The 12,090-nt window shown below is 50.7% G+C and overlaps 1 long non-coding RNA gene across 1 annotated transcript; it reads left to right on the top strand.

Annotated features, from left to right (window-relative positions):
- The first annotated feature begins 1,826 nt into the window (after positions 1-1,826).
- LOC112589188 (uncharacterized) lies at positions 1,827-10,823 on the top strand. Its single transcript, XR_003113351.1, has 3 exons — positions 1,827-1,905; positions 7,242-7,590; positions 8,537-10,823. It is a non-coding gene; the product is annotated as an uncharacterized LOC112589188 (long non-coding RNA).
- Positions 10,824-12,090: the final 1,267 nt, after the last annotated feature.

The raw sequence follows: 12,090 nt of genomic DNA, 5'->3' as shown, positions 1-12,090 counted from the left end.
AGCGTTCAGCGTTCTAGAGAAAAACAGCGCTTTCTCGCGTGAACGCGAATAAATAGGGAATTTTTGCAATACCGTCTCTCAGATACGATAAACGCTGATCGTGAACGTTATTCGTTCAGAAATAACGTCGCAATGTATATGTATACGCGACCGATAGCATTCACGATCCTATACGTTTACCGTATCTGACAGGCGGTATTGCAAAAACTCCCTAACATATTTCACGTATCCTGTCTGATGGACGAATCAAGTCCGCAATCCGCGACTTCGTATCAGAGAATGGAGAAGGCCTGGCTGATTCGTCGGTCTCGCACGTCGCGGCGAGACTTCCGCTGCTCCCCGAGCTCCCTCGCATTCTTCCACGCCGTGAGGGAAGTTCGCGGTGCGCGGCTCGCGAAATCGCGGCCTCCTCGCTGCGAGAGCACGCTGGCGGCCGCGCGTTCGTTTAATCGAGATTTATCCGTTGTTGCGCATCTGTCGTTCCGCGCGGGGCGCGCGAAAGAGGCGCGCGAGGTGGAGCAGCGCGATGAGGGAGGACGGGGGGGTGCGGTGAAGGAAGAGAACGCGAGGAGGATGAGGCGCGATGGAGGTAGGAGGAGGAGGAGGAGGAGGAGGAGGAGGACGAGGAGGAGGTGGAGAGCGGCGGTTTAAGGGAAAAGGGCGAGAGATGAGGAATCACTCGAGTCGCGCGCGCTCGAGAGCTCGCAGCGGGGTGCGTAATATTCCCTGGGAAGTAAAGCTTCCGAGAATTTCAAGCCCCCCTTTCTAACCCCCTCCTCCCCCCGCCTGCCCGCCCGCCCGCCCGTCAGCGCCCACCGCTCTGCCGCCTACTCCTCGTCCTTCTCTCGCGCGGCGGTGGAGAGAGTGGCGGCCGCCCCTCCGACTACGAAGGGATGCAAATAACTGGTGATAACAACAGATAGCTCTGTCGGTACGCCTGCCTGGAGGCCGCGTGTGGGTGACTATGACGATGGTGGTGGTCGCGGATGGTTTGGGTTTCGTTGGGAGGAAGGGGGTGTAAAGGAACCGGGCGAAAACGGGGCTGGGGTGGGACGGGAGAGACGCTCGCGTTCGCGCGTAAGAGAGAGAGAGAGAGAGAGAGCGAGAGAGCGAGCACAGAGAGAGGAGAGAAAGCAGCACGAGAATCGGGCTTGAAGAGTAGGCCAGGAGGGGTTGAGGGACAGGCAGGAATCGTAGAGCCACGGAAGAGAAGAGAAGAGGAAGAGCGACGCGCGGCGTCGACGAGGAGGTGAGGAGGGGGTGACAACAGAGACCGAATGGAAGGCAGAGTGGATGGAAGAGTAGTAGTCCCGCCGTCTCTGTCGGCCCTTCTGATCGTGCCTGTCTCTCCTCTTCCGTCTAACTGTATCCGAGTCGGAGAGAAGGGTGAGAATTGGAGCGACGAGGAGGAAGAGGACGGAGACGGCCGGAGAGAACGAGAGAGAGAGAGAGAGAGGCTGAGGGAGAAAGAGAGAGAGAGAGAGGGTCGGGGGAGGGGGAGAGAAAGAGCGAGACCGTGCGACGTTCGTACAGGCGGCTCGGGGGCGCACGGGGGTGGCCGGAGCCACGGTGGGCTCGGCAAGGGTGAGGCAGAGGGTGCTGGGGGACGTCACTCGCTGTCGCATCGAGCGCGAGCGATGAGTGGCGCGCGCTCGCTCGTCTTTTGTTTGCGATACGATGCGACTGCCAGCCTGGTGACAGCGACGACGTGGTGCGGTGTCAGGGGGGTGGCATGGGGCGGTTTAGGGACTGTGGGTGGCGGCGGCGGCGGTGGCGGCGGCGGCGGCGGCGGCGTCGGTCGGTTGCCACTGCTCCGGCGGGGAGGGGGGACGCGCACGCCGTTGAAGAGAGGTGGAGGCGCCGCGGGGGTGGAAACTGGGTGGATGGAACGAGCCTGGGTGCCGGGTGAGAATCATAGAGCTATGCTACACTTAACGCGACCCACGCACGCACGCCACGCACGCACGCACGCACGCACGCACGCACGCACGCACGCACGCACGCACGCACGCACGCACGCACGCACGCACGCACGCACGCACGCACCACGCACGCACGCACGCACGCACGCACGCACGCACGCACGCACACACGCATGCATGCACGCACGCACGTACGCACGCACTCTCACACGCATGACGCGCGAGAGCGGGCATAAGCCACCTCCGGCCATGCCGCGGTTCCCATATTGGGTCCTCGTTGTCGGCAGGTTGCCAGATACGCATCCTGCGAGGCCGTTTTGCGCGCGCGGGAATGCCGCGCGAAAGCCCGAAGCAACCTCGACGTGTTCTCGAAGAATCCGCACGATCACGTGTGCGACCGCGTTTAGCGGCTTAATGGGGCTGTTCTCTCTTTTCCTCCCTCCTTCTCCGCCTCGTTCTTTTTCGGCGCGCGCGCGCGCGCGCGTTATTATTTCTGTTTACATTTTCCTTTTACATTTTCTACGTTTCCGCCAGGATGAGTGTACATTCAGCTTGGTGAGATGAAAGTTAGAGAGCCCGGGCTGTGCGCGTCGCTCTCTGTGTGATTATTTTTCTAGCCGACCGCGGGAGCGCCCGGGACGCGTCGAACGATAGCAGTCGGTGCGAAATTGGATCGATGTCGAAATGCGCGATAAGCAGCATGCAATGCTCCTGCGTCTGGGGTCGCGTCGGATCACGCTGTTTTCTCAAGTACACGCACTTATCGTCGCGAGCACCTCGCGCCTGTCGCGCGAAAACGACAAAACGAACCAGACCGCGTCGAAAGCGCCGCTATAGACGCACTCGTCGTCGCTGTTTTGCACGGTCTGTTTGTCAGAGACTAGCGATAAGGCTTATCTCACAAGCTGAAGCAAATACATGCAATACGTTATGTACGTATGATAGAGAGGGGGCAGTCGAAGCGAAAGCCGATATCGCACTGTACGGTAACGAAGTGGATCAGGAATTTTCCGGGAACAGGATTTTTAGTATAATTATGACACACGAAGGGTGTCGGTGTGTTTCTCTTTTCTCCTCTCGTGTCCTTTTTTCTTCTCTCTAATCGACGAAATGTTAACGCAATAATCCGCTACCGTCTCCGCCGCCGCCGCCGCCGCCGCCGCCGCCGCCGCCGCCGCCGCCGTCGCCGCCGCCGCCACCGCGGGCTTTCAGAGATTTTCGCGCGTCCCGACGAGCGCGAGCAGCATCGTACAAGCGGCCAGAAGTTTTACCGCGGCGCGTTCTCAAGTGCGAGCGCGCGGCGCGCATTCGCGGGGGTGCATACGCGACTGAGGTTTTAAAGGTTGCATCGCACCGAAGAATTTTTTTTTGCTCCCTTTCTTCTTTTTACTAGAGATAAAGCGCGGCTGTGATAAACGAAAGAGCATCGCGCGTGAACGCAACTCGCCTACAATACCATCCCGTGAAGTATTCAATACACATGTAGGCTACGCGATTTCGCGCGGAATGTAGCGAGCGACGCGCGAGAGATCGCGAGACGCCTCGCTGGAAAATGTACATCTTCTTCATTCGATGGCGGTTATTGCCATCCGACTAATGTGTTATATCGGGCGCGTGCGGAAGTTCTGGTGGGTTTCGCGATAAAGAAATATGGACCGAGTAGTTGTATTAAATACGACTTACTCGTTCCCTCTCTGTCGAGTAATCTTGTGCAAAATATTCCCGACGGCATCCATATATATTTGTAAACTCCGCCGTAAAATTCGATCAGTCGCGAAACGTCTTCGAAAAGCCCGTCGAAACTTTTACACTCACTCAACGCACGCTTCTCATAATTCGAGTGATCAAGAAAATCCAACCTCAATTATGCCGCTGTTAAAAGAAAACGTTCTATCGATCTTTTTCCCGTCTACGGTCGGAAGATACTGGCAGGCCTAAATTATATACTGATCGTTAACTGAGCTATTCCGCTCCTGTGTTCTTGGAAGGGTTTTTTAACGTCCTTTTCCGCGCAAAAATTTGGAAATCGAATCAATCCGCAACGCGGCGTGGAGGTCCATTTGCTTCTGGAACGATGCGTGATCGAGATTTTTCTCCTCGCGCGGCAGAAGGAAAAAGCAACAGGAGTTGAACGGATAACTCTTGAGTTAGAGGGAGAGCTAGAGAGAGAGAGAGAGAGAGAGAGAGAGAGAGAGAGAGAGAGAGAGAGAGAGAGAGAGGAGATATAGGATATCGTGCGTATGAAATAACAGCCGCGGCCGCGGCGCGGAAAGGAGGCGAAGTAAGTTCGAGATGACAGAGTGGGGTCAGAGGATAACCCGGGTCTCGACCGGAGCTGCTTTTGACACGAATACGTTTATGCGATCCTCGCGCGGCCCTCGTTTCTCAGGACGCCGTTCTGCGCTCGTTCTCCTTCACCCCCTCTCCCTCTCACCTCGTCTTCTGTCCTCTACCATCCTTCCGCCCCGCATCTGCTTGACCCCCATATTACTCCGCCGGTCTCGGTTTCCTGTCTCTTCTCGAGAGGAAAAGGTCAGTCCTGTCGCGTCGGAAGGAAATAGCGACAATTATATCGCGGCGGGGCCGTGATATGGACGAGAGATTCGCGAGTCAAAGTCACGCACGCACGTGCGCGCGTCCTTGCCGGAAATTCCCGCGGAAGTAACGCGAAATAAAAGACACGAGGTTGCTAAAACACGAGGAGAGAAAGCAGCACACGCACGCGAAATATTACGCGTGGTATTTGCTCGTGAACGACGCTTGCGACTCGCAGGCGAGCGGAAAGCTTGGATAGGGGGGAGGAGAGGGAGAGAGGGGAAGAGAGGAAAAATTGCGGACGCTGAGCATTATAATAATAAATTTCGCGACGACGCGCGCGCGCGCAACCGGGCTGATAGCGAGTTCCGGTGACACGGTGACGAGCATAACTCAAAGGACGCATTTAATGCGCGGACAATTAAATGGTCCCCCTCGCGCTGTTTCCCGGACGGTAAGTTATCCCCGAAGTTTCCGAACTTGGTCGCGCAAACAACTTTAATTAAATATCTACCGTCGCGCGCGCGCGCGCGCACGGCCCGCATGTGTCGGTGTACATCGCGCGTCTGTGAGCATGAAGAGGAGGAGGAGGAGGAGGAAGAGGACGACGACGAGGAGAGGGCGAATTCGCGAATCGGTGATATAATCCCCGTTTGATTGTCTTTTCGGGGACCGCGCGCACCCCGTCGCGTCGGCCGCGCCGCGACGAATATATAAACGAGAATGAATAATGGAGGGCGCCCGTTAATCGTGCCGTATCGCGGAAGGGGGGGGGCCAGGGAGGCTCGGCGCGGGCCAGGAGGAATCCGCGCTGTGTATACCATTTTCTAATTGTGTCCGTCGTTACACGCATCGGCCCCTGTTAATTATGATTCTCCGGCGAATTCGGGTATCCGCGGATCGCGCGCAATCCCGGCTGCAACGCGATCCCTCGTTTTCGCGCGAGCGCGAGCGCGCAAAAAGATCGCCCCGTTACGCCGCCCGCACGCAGATTTCATAAAATTATAATCCGTCGACGTCTGATCCGACGCGCTGAAAAATCGCGTGCACGCGTGACGAAGAGAGAATCACACCGCGGAAAAGGCATCATCGTCCGCCCGCGACGAAAAAGTCAAGCGCGCTCGCGTCGGCAAGAGAATGCGTTTTCGACTATGAGGAAGATTTTCAGAAGTCCGTTGTCCGAAAAGCAATAATCCAGTTATTGAAAAGATAAAGACATGTCTTGTATTCATGTCCCTTCTCAAAGGAACCTGCAGATTCTTAGGAGAAATGGCTTTCGGCTACATTTTTTGTAAATTTGTTATATGACAGTTCTTGATATGTAAATAAAAAGTGTCAATGAGGCCGAAATCTGGTAATGAATAGTTTCCTAGCTACAGCGGCTCAAAGTTGGTGTTTTTGTACATCATGCAGCATAATGAGAAAACATACGTGATATATACACACATATGCACGGATGTATGTGTGTATGTATGCATGCGCATGCGTACACGTAGATTTGTAGATAGATATAGGTACGTATATTCTTATAAGGCGTCACGCGTATAGATTGTGAACATTTTTTAATTTGCAAATATGAAATAAAAATGTGAAAATTATAAATTTGCAGAAATACAAATTTAAAGATATACAAATCCGAAAATATATAAGTTTGGAATGATACAAATTTGAGACTATTCGTAAATTTATAAATTTGCATATATTCAAATCTAAAAATATATAAATTTGCAAATTTACAAAATTAAAAATTTGCAAATCTGAAATATACGAATTTGAAATATATAAATCTGAAAATTTATAAATTTGAAAATTTACAAATCTGCAAACATACAAATTTGGAAATATAAAACAATAGAAATTTACAGAATTGAAAATTTACAAACTGAAGAATTTATAAAATTAAGAATATTCAAATCTACAAATTCGAAAATATGCAGGTTTGAAAATTTGCAAAACATGGAATTTACAAATTTGTAAATATACAAATTATTCATATGTAAATTTATATATTTTTGAATTTATATATTAGCACATTCGTAATTTCTTAACTTTGCATATTTTTAATTTGTACATTTGGAAATTTTTATTTATTCTAGTCTGTAAATTTGTCAATTAGTATAATTCCAAATTTGTATATTTATAAGTTTATATATAAGTTTTATAAATTTGTATATTTCTAAATTTCCAAATTTGTATATTTACATGTTTTTAAATTTTTATATTTGCATTTTATTAAAACTTTTATTTCCATTTTTATTTCGTTATATTTTTATTTCGAAAATTGTAAATTTTCAAGTTTGTGAATTAAAAATTTTTTTTAATTTTCTGTTTTGTAGATTTTCAAATTTACATGTTTTCAAATTTCTATATCTGCAAATTTTGAAAGTTTCCAAATTTGTATATTTGCAAATTTGAAAATTTTCGAATCTGTATGCGTCACGTTATCACACGTCATGTGTATTATTAAAGTATGTATATATTTATTTATTTACACGCGTGCGTTGCACATAGACATACACACATACATACATCCGATCTATATATGTATATACAGCAACATTTCCTGACTATGCTGCAAATATACGAAAACCCCAACTTTGACAACCGCTGTATTTCGGAAACTGTTCATTACCGAATTTTGGACTCACTGACATTTTTCTAATCTACATATCAAGAACTATCATATAGCAAATTTTGAAAAAATTTAGCCGAAAACCATTTCTCATAAAGATTCTACAGGGTTCTTTATTCATTGGTTTACACGAGAGCTCTCTTGTTTCTCAGATAACCCCGAGACGCCTGCAGCGTGCCTGCATCTCCTCCGCAACGCTTTTCAACGTGCAAGAAAGGTCCTCTCGCGAAATGCAGCAATGACGACGACGACGACGACGACGACGACGACGACAACGATGACGACGATCTCGCGTTTGTACGGAAGCCTCGGATCAATTACATAATGGCGCGATTGAAACGGATGCTCTCCAACCGCGAACGACCCCTTCCGTCCCCACGGACTTCTCTCATCCTACTACCCTCCGGCGGGGGTGAGGCGGCAACCCCCACGTGCGCACACGGCCCCTTTTCGTAAAATGACTATAGAACAAAGGGTTGAGCCTCTTCTCTGCGGGCCGCAGTAATTATTATGCTCTTTGACGATCCCTCGCTCTGTCTGTCAACGCTAACGCCGTGGAATCGATACTTCTAAAACTTTAATCGTTCCACGTGCGCGTACACACATACATTCACGCATACGGGCAAGTCGACGCTGGCGGGCGGTGGCGGGCAAGGGTGCGAACGACACGACGATCGCGCGACCTCGACGTGTAAAAATACTGTGCGATCTCGAATTCTCGCGCGGTAATCAAAGTCGCGAGTACGATTTCGCGCAGCGAGATCACGCGACTCTCCTCGTCCCTCCCCTTTCTCTTTTCGGGCTTTTTCACAGTTATAACGAGGCGGAATCGTAGAGAGAGAGAGAGAGAGAGAGAGAGAGAGAGAGAGAACGGGGGGGGAGGAGGGATTGAGAGAGAGTGGAAGACGAAAGAGTGACGAAACTTCGCGTCGAATGCGCCGTGTCGCACCGAATTGCGTACGACGTGAAATAACGCTGGCGAACGGCATTCGAAATACCGGCGAACGGTATTCGAGTACTTATTTTAAAGTAACTTCGGATCGGGCGCGATGAGAAGAAGCGAGAAGAAATCACGATATACCCTGTAATGCCGTGTCAGCACTGACATCGTTCCCGAAATCATCATAATTGAAAGTAATTGTAATAATATCGTACATTTTTTATCAGGGCGGGGAGAGAATCTGTCTTCTCTCTCTCTCTCTCTCTCTCTGTCTCTCTAGAGCTGCGCGCGATGAAATTTGGTGTCAACACGCGCGGCGCTCGGAAGGCCACGCAGCTTATGATAATGATGGATCGAGCGAGATGATATCGCGGAATATATCTTACGGGACAATTTGCCGAACAGCGCGCTGAATATGGATGGGCGACTGATCGTCTGATACATTGTAGCTGAATCTACTTGATCTTGGCGATGTAATCTGACTCGTGACATATTACGCATTCAAAGGTATACAACAAGATACGGTGACGCGGCTTCTAATCGCCCGACGATTCGGGACAATTGCTGAAGACGCATTCACCGCGCCGCCGGTTGTATCGAGCGACGTCTCGCATCTGCAAAATCGGCGGGCGAAAAGGAGACGAAAAAGAAGAAGAAGAAGAAGAAGAAGAAGAAGAAGAAGAAGAACGAGAAGAAGAAGAAGAAGAAGAAGAAAACAGAAGTGGAAGAAGCGGAACGTGTTCCGTCGTTGAGCCGCGCGAAAAAATTCAAGAGAATAACCTGCCGCGGACGGAGCGCGCGACTCGCGCGAACACCGCCGGGACGAGAACTTATTCTCAAAGCCGCGAGAATCCGCATTTTCGGGAGGAGAGAGAAGCGAAAATAAGACATTCGCGCGTTTATTATTATCGCGAGAGCCTGCCTCGCGGCTTTGTAGCCGAGGATCTCCGCCATTGATCGCGTGTCTGTGTGTTTAGCATAACGACGCGAATTCGCGTCGCTTTTGCAAAACAAATGTGGAGTCTGACATCTTAGCGTTGTCACGGGTACACACTCAGACTCACGGACAATGAGCGAGAGGTATCCCCCCGGTATATCCTCCTCCGCTCGATTGTATCGGATTATACGAAGCCAAGCGGATGGACGGGAGGAGCGAGTGACGTTTCATTTGACGATTCATCCTTCCGGATATCGTCCCGATCCATCGAATCGCGGAGGAATCGTCGCGACCGAGAAGTCGTTCTCCTCGCGATCTCATTATCCCGACGACGGCGGAGACGCTTCGTCCTTGCTTGCCTGCGCTTCCTTCCTTCCTTCCTTCCTTCCTTCTTCCCTTCCTCCCTCCCTCCCTCCCTCCCTCCCTCCCTTCCCACTTATATCCATCTTCCCTCTCGGGCGTCGGCGAGGACGCTCAACGAGGCTCGCGACTCGCCGAAATACTTTCCTCGTTAGTCTTAATTTCGCACGCCCGGCGCGATACAGGGAACAGGCGAGACGCACTTCGCGCGACGAGGCACATCCTCTCTCGCCAGGAGAGCGTTAATGACACCGCGGGTACACGGGATGAATAACACCGTGACAACGGGGCTCGTCCCGTCCCGTCCCGTCCCGTCGCGTGGCGCGAGCTCCTTAATTTTCCTGCCTAATGTTCGAATTAATTTTCCGTTCGCTTTTCACTCAGTTCCATCGCGACTGGCTGCTCCTCCTCCTCCCTCCTCACCCCCTGCCCTCCGCCGAGAGACGACGCGCTCGTATAGATACGCGTATCCAATAAATAGTGTCCTCGCTCGATTGTGTATTCTCCATCTTTTTTGTTTCTCTTTCTTTCATCCTTTTTTATTCTATTTTAACATTGACTCGTCACGTGGCCGCGAGTAAAACCGCGCGGTGTAGCTCCTCGTTAAATAAAAGAGCTGGAGCTTTTACGAGCGGTCGCTCGGGGGATTCCCTACCTTTCACCGGCGTTTTCTTCCGGTAATTATCCCCGTGACTGGCGACAGTCCAGATTCGAAAAAAGCGGTCCGTCCGAAAATTTCCCGGACAAATCCTTCGGCTATCGTCTCGGCGAGCAATAACCCTGCAAAAAAGACAGAACACAAGCTTGTCAGATTTTGTTCTTCTTAATTCCAGGCAGACTCGACGCTGAGAAGACGAGAATGCCGCTGATCGGACGATACCGTTGTGGTTTTACTCTGTAAGAATCGACGATTCGTTAAAAGGGCAAGGCTCTCGAAGGGATATTTCGGACGGAGCCGCGCGAAGGAACCAATACGGATAAATTCGACGACGCCGGATAAATTCGAAGCCGAAAGCGGCGCCGCGTCGCGTCGCGTCGTCGTCCGTAAAAGAAAACGCAGCCGCGACTGAAAACCGCGACTTTTCAAACGTGTTTTTGAAAAGGGAATATCGTGTTTCATCATATAGATATATATATATATATATATATATACATACACATATGCATATACACATGTACGTATCTAGCGAGTAATGCCTCGGTACTCTCGGCCCGAGCGAAATCTCAGCCCGCAGGAATGACAATAGACTGTCAGATAATGAATCCCCACTGTCACCCCCTGTACCGCCGCGCGTCCTAAAACCCTCAATCTACCGTGTTCCCTTTCGACGTCTCCCCCCCCTCTCGCACACTCTCTCACCTACCTTCCTACCCGCCTACGCTCGTACGCCCTCCTGCCGCAGCGATGGACTCGAGAAAGTCGCGTTTCATCCCGAAAAACAACGTCCTATGGCCGCAGGAGTCAAAGCGCGCCGCGGGATTACTCCCTCCTCCCGTCGAGGCGATCGCGGGGCGATAATCGTGGAAGGAAATGGATCTTTCGATGTAATCGTCACCGTGGATCTTCCAAAATGCGTCCAACGATCTTGTCGAGATCGTCGGGCGACCGATGGATCGCGCTGGTAATTGCAAAATTCCGGACTCTCGCGAATGTGAATGAAAGAAAAGTAACATGTCCGAAAGGGAGAAGAATGTGAAAGCGACACGATGATGTAATTTTCGGGAACGCGACGCGTCGGGACAGCCGAAAATGAAGCGGCAGTTATATCTGTCGCTAAACGCGCCCCTTGTACTTTCCACCCTACGCTCTCGTGGCAAACAGGACTATGACCGAGTAGGCGAGGCGTCCACTTAGCGCTAATGCCCCTTTTATTGGTCAAGATCTCAGTCAGAAGATGAGTAGATGCCTGCCTGGGTCGTACGGCACACGTCAATCTCCGGACGAAATTAAACCGTCGTATTAAGCGCCGCTCGTCCCGACGCGACGCAGCCGTCGCGACTTTCGCGATTGACACCGTTAAACGGCGCGAGTAAAACCCGACGATCCGTTGCTTCTGAATTAAGTTCACACGAATTCGCGACACTCGCCGAGCCGTGATACAGGTGCTTTTGCGTTTGAAAAAGCGAGGGACCCGAATTAAATATCACGCGGTTTACACTTCATGAATCGTTCACCATCGCGCGGGCGTTTTCATTTCTTTTTTTAATATGAGATCCGTGTGTGTTTCTCGCGTTGTTCGTTCAGGGCTAAGACACAATAGCTCTTTTTGCTTTTCCTGTACGTAGCATAATTTTTTGTATCCAAAGCCACCGCGAGATACGCGAAATCCTCTTTTTTTCACGCGCACGCAACGGGGGAACGAACGGAGCAAAGCCGTGTAAAAAAGAGAAAAAGGCAAGGAAGAATCGGAACGTGAGGTGTAACGTATCGAACTGCATGTTGAAGTCGCCGGGAGCGGGCTGTGGAAAAAAAATTCACGTGGAATAACTCGAGGCAGAAAAAGCGGACAAAAAAATTTCCATAAAAATGCGCACCCGCACGTATAATCCGGATGAAGCTTAGTATCGCGCGAATGGGCGTAGGTAGGTGGTGTCCAATGGGAATCGTTGAAAGGACTGAAAATTGGCAGATAGAGATGATGATGATCGTAGAGCGGGAATAAAATCAACTGAATTCGGTAATCACGGTATTAACTACAAATCGCATCACGCTCGTTAATAAAAATTGCATTTCCGTATGCGTTATCGTTTTTCGTGCGAGCCT

This window comes from Harpegnathos saltator, unplaced genomic scaffold (assembly GCF_003227715.2).
Source record: "Harpegnathos saltator strain DR-91 unplaced genomic scaffold, Hsal_v8.6 scaffold425, whole genome shotgun sequence".
Taxonomy (NCBI): Eukaryota; Metazoa; Arthropoda; class Insecta; order Hymenoptera; family Formicidae; genus Harpegnathos; species Harpegnathos saltator.
This window is presented reverse-complemented; position numbering and strand designations above follow the sequence as displayed.